Genomic DNA, 8,492 nt, shown 5'->3' with positions numbered 1-8,492 from the left:
GACTAAATACAAATCATAAATTGTTAATCACTTGAAACTGACCCTCATTATTATATTTTATTTGAATCAAGCATCTGTATATTATTCACAGTTGTCTTTCTGTCTCCTAGCGAACTTGGCTGCTGTTTGGATTCTTTCACGAAGAAAATGGGGCCTTTCCAAGTGTATCACTGTTTACATGTTGGTCTTGCAACAACAGATCTACTGATCCTGATTAACAATGTTGAACTATATCATATCTTCAGTGACCACTTTCCTTTGTCATTCCTCTCCTCTACTCTTGCTTGCAGAGTCATTCTGTATATGACTGCTGTCTCATCTGATTTTTCTGTTTCGTGCGTTGTCTTCTTCACAGTTGACCGACTTGTTGAGAACTGCTGCCAAAAAATCCAATCAAGGTATCTACCCAAAGAACTGCACTCATGCTTAGAATAGCCATCATTGTTGTGATTTTATTGAAGGCAATACCAGTTTTGTTTGCGTATGAACCTGAACAAATAATTAATAATGTGCAGTAGGATTGCCAGACCAGTGCAGCTTTCTTTTCGTCTCCAGCAGTTGTAGGATAAGTCTGGTTTCACATCGCCTGGGTCATTTGGACTCCCTATACTATGACTTTCTTTTGTAATTCATTAACTGTCCAATGTATTGTATTGGCGAATAGAAACCGCACTGGAATCCAGAATTCCAAGTGTGGGAATCAGAATGACTCAGAAATAGAGAACCATAGAAAGTCCATCATTTTATTGATTTCAATATCATTAAGTTTACTTTTGCTTTGGTTGACAAATACCATCTAGTTATGCGTTACCAAAAATAAGAGTTGAGTTCACAAACCCTGAATTTGTCGCCGTTGAAGTGGGAGACATCTTGAAGATTTTTCGTTGTTTCTGAACCCTTGCATTTATATAGTCATCCAAAGAAAGTTCAGAGCAGAGCTGAAAAATAAATTGCAAAATCTCCATGGATCTTTTTCGGAGATAGATTCCACAGGAGTCTATCAAAATGAATGCAACTCAGCACATGGTTCTACCCAACAAGAGTTTAATTTCACCTCTGAAAACATCCATCATAAACATCTTTCTTTCTGGAAACATGAAACATGCTTAATTTTGATAAGATAGTGTTCACCTGTTAATGAAGATCTTGATTCTCACATCACCAGTGTGGTCTGACCTGTATGCCTCGCTCTATATAAGCACCCTGTTATCTATATCTCCTTGCTAACAATGACCTGCCTGCATTGCTCTCGAAAAATAGACTTTTCAGGTCGACACGGCGACAACAAATTAAATGATATTCGTTTACCTTGGATTTGACATAGCATGTTTGATGTGTATATTGTATGATTTTCTTTTTCATGATTCTTTGTTGAATAAAGACAACTTACTCCAGTTAATAGACAATATTCGGAACATTTTAGAACGAGAATGGAATCACAATGGAAATTATGTAAATGGAAAGAATTAACACTGTTATCTCGGAAAACAGGAATATCAATACCAGAAAATACATTCTGAAAATAACTCTGTGAAGGTGTCTGCATTTATTTAACAGACATGCGCGCAAACTATGAAAATGAAGGTTTCACAAGGAACTCTCGGAACACTAATATGCACTGGAAAAAGGACCTTATACCCAAAATCCCACTTGCAGACATCGATAGGCTCATAGGTCACATTGAACATTTTTCTTTGATTGGGTTTATCCCTAATGCGCGAGTCAAAACTGAATGGAATATTAACAGAGTTCCTGAAATTTGTGAAAGTTTTGATAAGAGTGAAAAGTGATCATTTATCTTCCAGCTAAGTGTATAAATTATGCCAGGGGTACAAATCAACTAAATAAAATTCTGAAAGAACTATAGCGGAACAGCGAGTTGAGACAAATGCTTTCTAATCAATGGCTTAAAGGATTTTGATATACTGCACCACAAAAGTCAGTACGTGGGAAGTCGACAAAGGCTTAAGGCATAGGATAAATCAAGCGCATTTGGACACATTCATAGAGTTATTGAGTCATTTCAGGCAACAACCAATTGATAGAAGTCCACAAATTTTCCGCGTGGAGCAATTGAGTTAAATCAATGCAATCACAAGTTAAAAGAAAACACAGCATAGCAGAGTCCCTATCTCGAAACGTATTTGTTGCCCAATTTGACCACGCATGGCAGTTAAGAATTACAGAAAAGGTTTGATAAGTTTCTCCACGGTTGGCTATTGCAAATGATGCAGAGGCTTTGGATTAAGGGTAATTTAGCGGTTTCGAACGGAAATTCGATCGCTGTAAGAGACAGAGTGGTGATTGATGGTAAGTGCACCACAAAGATCTGGTTTGGTGCCACTGCTGTTTGTTATTTTTATAAAGAACCGAGATAATGGCATAGAAAAGTGTTTTAGCAAATTTGTTGATGTTGCCAAAGTCGGTGCAGTTGCAGATCGTGCTGAAAGATATTGCAGTTTACAGAGAGACATAGATCAGCTGCAGAGTTGTGCTGAAAGGTGGTAAATGGAGTTTAAGGAGGAAAAGTGTGCTTGAGATTGGAAGGAGTAACAGTAATAAGCAGTACTGGGCTAAAGGTAAGATTCTTTGTAGTGTAGATGAGCATATAGATCTCGTTGTCAATGCATATAGATCCCTTACGGTTGCCACCCAGGTTGATATCGTTGTATTGAAGGCATACGTTATGTTAGTTTTATTGGTAGGGGGATTGAGTTTCGTATCCATGAAGTCATGCTGCAGCTGTGCAAAACACCAGTGCGGTTGCACTTGGAGCATTGCATAGCGTTCTGATAACCGCGCTATGGTAAGGATGTGGAAGCTTTGGAAAGGGTAAAAAGGAGATTCCCTGGTATTCAGGGAAGGTCTTATGAGGAAAGGCTGAACAAATTGCTGCTTAAGTTAGAGAGAAGACGTTTGAGAGGTGACTTAATTGGAACATAAAAGATAATCAGAGGGTTAGGTAGAGTGGACAGTGAGAGCCTTTTTCCTCGGATGGTGAAGGCTAGCTCAGGGGACATAGTTTTAAATTGAGAAGTAACAGATATTGGACGGATGAAAGAGGTAGCTTCGTTACTCGAAGAGTTTTTGGAGCATGGAATGCACTGCCTGCAACAGCAGTCGGCTCTCCAAATTAAAGTGCTTTTAAATGGTCATTAGATAAGCGTACAAATGAAAGTGTAATATGTAGGATTTATAGACTTCAGATTATTTCCGCAGGTCGATGCAAGATCGAGGGCCGAAGGATCTGTCCTGTGCTATCGTACTCTCTGTTCAATGTTTTAACTACATTGCTATGGGTCACGGATAGTCCATTCAAAGTAAATGTGGGGCTTTCCTTGCCAAATGTTTTTTTGTGAAGTTGTCTAAGCTAATCATAAATTGGGAGTCAGAGGTTGGAATTTCGTGTCCGTACACAATGTGATAATGTAAAATGGAGAGAGCATTGCCTGGACTATTTAAGTGCAGATTTTGTTTTCTTTTTGTGCTTAGATTTTAAAATGGCCGTCTGTGTACAGCATTGTTAAGATTTGTGGATGTACAGACTGCACGTGAACTGAAATATTGTTTTGGAAAGGCAGTGCAGTTAGCACTCCAAACGGCAGGTTTTTTTTCAAGACAATAGGTTTTGAGTTTAGACACTCAATTTAAACCAAACCATTAGATACTAAAAATGTATTAAATTTAAAATGGAAGGCTTTGACAACATAGTACCGGTACAGTGTAGGAAATTGATATGGTATCATCGTTAAAAAAAAAACAGGGAATAATTAGATAGAGCCACTGACTTAACTGTGATCTGCCAGAGCTGCAAGTCCCTGGCTCTCTTGAGAGAAAAATTGGGTCTCACAGTCATCTATTAGTAAAACAAAAACCTAAACCTTCTGACAAGGAAATCGGAGTGAGAAAGGTTTCTGGCAGAAGAATCGGAGGGAAAGACATTTCTGACAGAAGACTCGATGCAAGATGGCATGCAACATTCTGGAAGACCTAACCTGGCTGGAATTTTGAGAAAATAACTTCCATTCATTTCGTTATATGAATTGGTCTGGCATTTACAGGAAGAGCATATCATTAGCATTATGTTTCGGTAATAATTAGTCGTGAGTAGGTTTGTAAATAAATTGGTTCATTTGTTCAATTGTAGAGTTAAATAAATTGTCACTTTAGAGTAAGTGTCAGTAACTCATTTTACTTAATCATTGCTGAAAATTTGCTTACATCACCTTTTAGACACTTTTCACAGGTTATAGGGCAGGGTGCTCTTCTTTGGATGCTTCGATTTTGGTTGTCTCTTGTGGGACAATCTCCGCTATATTACATATTGGGCACGTGTCCAGGACTTGGATGGATTTGGATGGAACTGGGCAGATTTGAACAGATTTAGCTTAAGTCAATTCCCATCAGTTTGTAAAACGACGAGAGGATTTGGTGTCCTTCACCTTTTAGTGACATTTTAACGTCTCAAATCTGTTTCATTTTGGTTCCTTGCCGTTGGTAGGCAGAGCTCGTGACGCATTTGCAGCGCTCACACTGAAGGTGTCAAGAGAATGCGAATAACTAAAAAAAAGTCTAATTTCAGTGCCTATGATTTGGTTTCAGAGCACATAGACAACGTTAAGTTGCCCAGTCAGTTATAGACTGAGTTTAAAAGTTTGCAAAATTAATAAAAATAACCGAAATCACCTTCCGAAAACTGTGGAGGTTTGAGATTTTTGGCTGGACATAATATGGACATAATATGATCAGTGACTGCTGTTATTGATGTACTGGGGGAGACAAGTCATTCAATTTGCATCCAATTATCTAGCAATGCTGGCAACAACGCAATGGCTCTCGTGGTTGATGGACAGTTATTGGTGCCAAAGCACTGGAGCAGTGTTAAATATCCACAGTTGCTTCGAAGAAATATTTGATTTTGGGGGATGCTCAGAATTACGGCTACAGATAAAGTGATGTGATCTGGGAGAAGACAGATTCCGCAGAAGAGTTTAATTATTATCAAATATGGATAACTGGAAATTGCCGTGGTAACAGAACATGAAATTTTACTCAATCGTGTCATGCAGCATTCCAAATAGACATACGGAAAAAATAAGGTCACATCAGTGCAATTGGAAAAGAGAAGCGATTATTTCGGCATAAACTCTCAGCCTCTTCCAATTGCAATATGATCAAATGCAGGCTTTCATCCAAGACAATACTTTCATCCAATACTTTCATCCAAGACAACGATAAACACAACAAACTGCACCAAATCTTAACTCAGATCAAAATATTGCCTTATTTAAAGTTAGTTTAGTACTTCCTAGTTCTGTGAAATGGAGGGTATACACGCAGACCTCTTCGATTAATTATGTAGAATCTTGCATGATACCACTTTCGACACGATAGCTCAAGGTTTACCGTTGCAATCTCACAGAACGAGAAAACCGGGTTCGAATTGAGCCGCGAGCAGCTGTCTGTGTTGAGTGTGCACATTCTTCCCGTGACTGCATGGGTTTTCTCCGGGTGCTCCGGTTTCCTTCCACAATCCAAAGATGTGCAAGTTAGGTGAATTGGAGATGCTTAATTGCCCCATAGTATTCAGAAATGTGTAGGTTGAGTGCATTAGTCGGTGTAAATGAAGGATAATGGGGAGGGAAATGGTTCTGAGTGGGTTGCTCTTCGGAAGGACGATGTGGACCTGTTGGGCTGAAAAATATGTTTCCACACATGTAAGGATTCTATGAAATTTACAAGGATTCTGTGAAATATTCCACTTTATCAGTAACTTGCAAGTTGCAGGTTTTTTTAAAGAATAACTCAATGGGTGAGAATGGTTTGTCGTCCGATCTCTCCTCATAAATGCATTAGGTGGCGAAAAGTCCGGAATGAGACAGGTTTGAAGGAAAGGCTACACACGGATGTGATGAGGAACAATCTCGACATATTTAGGACTTGGCACGGTGGCTCAATGACTAGCAATGCTGCCTCACAGCGCCAGAGGCCTGGGTTCGATTCCTGCATCAGGCATCTGTCTGTGCAGAATATGCACATTCTCCCTGTGTCTGCGTGGGTTTCCTCCGGGTGCTCCGGTTTCCTCCCACAGTCCAAAGATGTGCAGATGAATTGGTTTTGCTAAATTGCCCATAGTGTTAAGTGCATTAGTCAGAGGTATATATAGGGCAGGGGAACGGATCTGGGTTTGGTTCAACTTTGGAGGGTCGGTGTTAACTTGATGGGCCCATCTCCATACCGTAGGCAATGTAATCTAATTGTTTGTTTGAAACAAATGCCTCCAAAACGAATCTCAAATGCCACAAGACTCAACACAATCTATGGAGGTGACAAGACAGATCGACAAAGGTCGAGCAGTACGTGTGGAGTATGTGGAGGTCAGCAAAGCATTTGATAAAGTTCCCCAAGGTACTTCATTCATAAAGTCAGGAGATATTTGATACAGGGAGATTTCGCTATCTGGATTCAAGATAGTTTGGCTGACAGAAAGCAGAGAGATTTTGTAGTCGGAAAGCATTCTACTACTGGGAGGTCATTGTTGTGTGTTGTCCCGCAGGGCTCTGTCCTTGTGCCTCTGTAGCTTTTGTAAATGACTCGGACGAGGTGATTGAGAGGTGGGTTCGTAAATTACGAACGACACAAAGGTTGGATATGCCGTTGATATTATTGAGGGCTATTGCAAGCTAGAGAGTAACATAGACAAAATGAACAGCTGGGCTGAGAAAAGGCGGATGGAGTTCAATCTGGATAAATGCGAAGTGGTGCATTTTGGATGATCGAACTTGAATGCTGAAGATAGGATTAAAGACATGATTCTTGGCAGTGTGAAGGAACAGAGGGATATTGGTGTTCAAGTACATAGATCCTTCAAAGTTGCCATCCAAGTGGTTTGTTAAGAAAACATATGGAGTTTTTGCTTTCATTAACAGGGTAATCTAGTTTAAGGGCTGCAAGGTTTTGCTGCAGCTGGACAAGTCCCTGGTGAGGCCGCACTTGGAATATTGGGTTCAGTTCTCGTCGCCCCACTATGGGAAAGATACAGACGATGTGGAGAGGGTGCAAGGGCGGTTTATCAGGGTGATTCCTGGACTGGAGGGTTTGTTTTATGAAGCGACATTGCCGAAGCTCGGACTCTCTTTCTCTATAGAGAAGGAGGAAGAGTGGTGAGCTAATCGAGGTGTAGAAGGTAATGAGAGGTATTGGTAGAGTAAATAGCCAGACACTTTTCCGCAGGGCAGAATTGACTGGGACCAGGAATCATAGTTTTGTGATATTAGGAGGAAGATATTAGGAGGAAGGTATAGAGGAGACATCAAAGGTATATTTTTTGACGCAGATTTGTGAATGCATGAAATGCGTTGCCAGCTGTGGAGTTGGAAGTATAGTCATAAGAGACATTTAAGCGCATGCAGATGAAAGACAGTGAGTTGCTTGGTGCGTGGGTCAAGTTATTTTGTTTTACATGAGGATTAAACCTCGTAGATGTATCTGCCTGTTTTTTTTGCTGTACTTTTCTATGTGCTATGTTCTAACAAAGGCTGCAATTAACCAGGTAATGACTAGAAATAATTCAGCATCTCATTGTGGTTTCGGTACCTTTATTCATTCACAAGTTGAGGGCGTCGCTGGTCAGGTAGCATTTAACGCCCATTATGAATTGCCCAGAGGGCAGGTAAGAGCCAACCGCATTGCTGTGCCCTACAGATACATGTACACCAGACCTGATGAGGATGGCAGTTTCCTTCCCTGTAGGTCATTAGTGAACCAGTTCGGTTTTTGCGACAATCGATCATATTCATCATGGGACTCTGTGTTCCAGATATTGTATTGAACTCAATTTTCACCATCTATTTTGGTCAGGATTAGAACTCCGCAGGAAATTATATGGGACTGATGGTTAATATTCCAGTGATAATAACAACAGACCATCGCCTCCCTGCTAAACACAACGTCCATCCTGTAGACTATGTATCATTGTAGACAGTAGAAAGTTTCCACAGTACTGACTATCTAAATCTGTTACCCCACACTATGGATTTAGCAGACTGCAGACAGTTTACACATTGAGTACTGCGGAGTTACCATATTTTAGTTTTCTGAAACTTAGACATTGTACCATTGGGAATGTTGCTTTACTATAGATAACACAAACGTTTTACAACAATGAGTGTTCAAGTATGAGCCTTCCCATACAATCACTATTGCAATGCGAGAGACAATCCAGCAGCTGAATATTGTGACAAAATACGAATTACCTCGCACTGGGTCTCAGTTGTATTTTTATAGATTCTGTCTTTTTGTGTTCAGGTATATATGTGCAAGTGAGTTTGAAACTGCGTTTTACTCTGTGTGTCAATTTGGTTGTTTGTGAGTATGTGTGCATTTGCCTGTGTGCATGTATGTGCAATTATTTACAGAGAATATCATGAACTTGCCGTCTGGAACTGCGAATGTGAGATTGTTCCATGAGTCAAGCATTCAGTCATTATTAA

This window comes from Chiloscyllium plagiosum, unplaced genomic scaffold (genome assembly GCF_037043375.1).
Source record: "Chiloscyllium plagiosum isolate Xiang-an unplaced genomic scaffold, Cpla_swu_hap1 HiC_scaffold_41, whole genome shotgun sequence".
Taxonomy (NCBI): Eukaryota; Metazoa; Chordata; class Chondrichthyes; order Orectolobiformes; family Hemiscylliidae; genus Chiloscyllium; species Chiloscyllium plagiosum.
Note: the sequence above shows the minus strand (reverse complement) of the source record.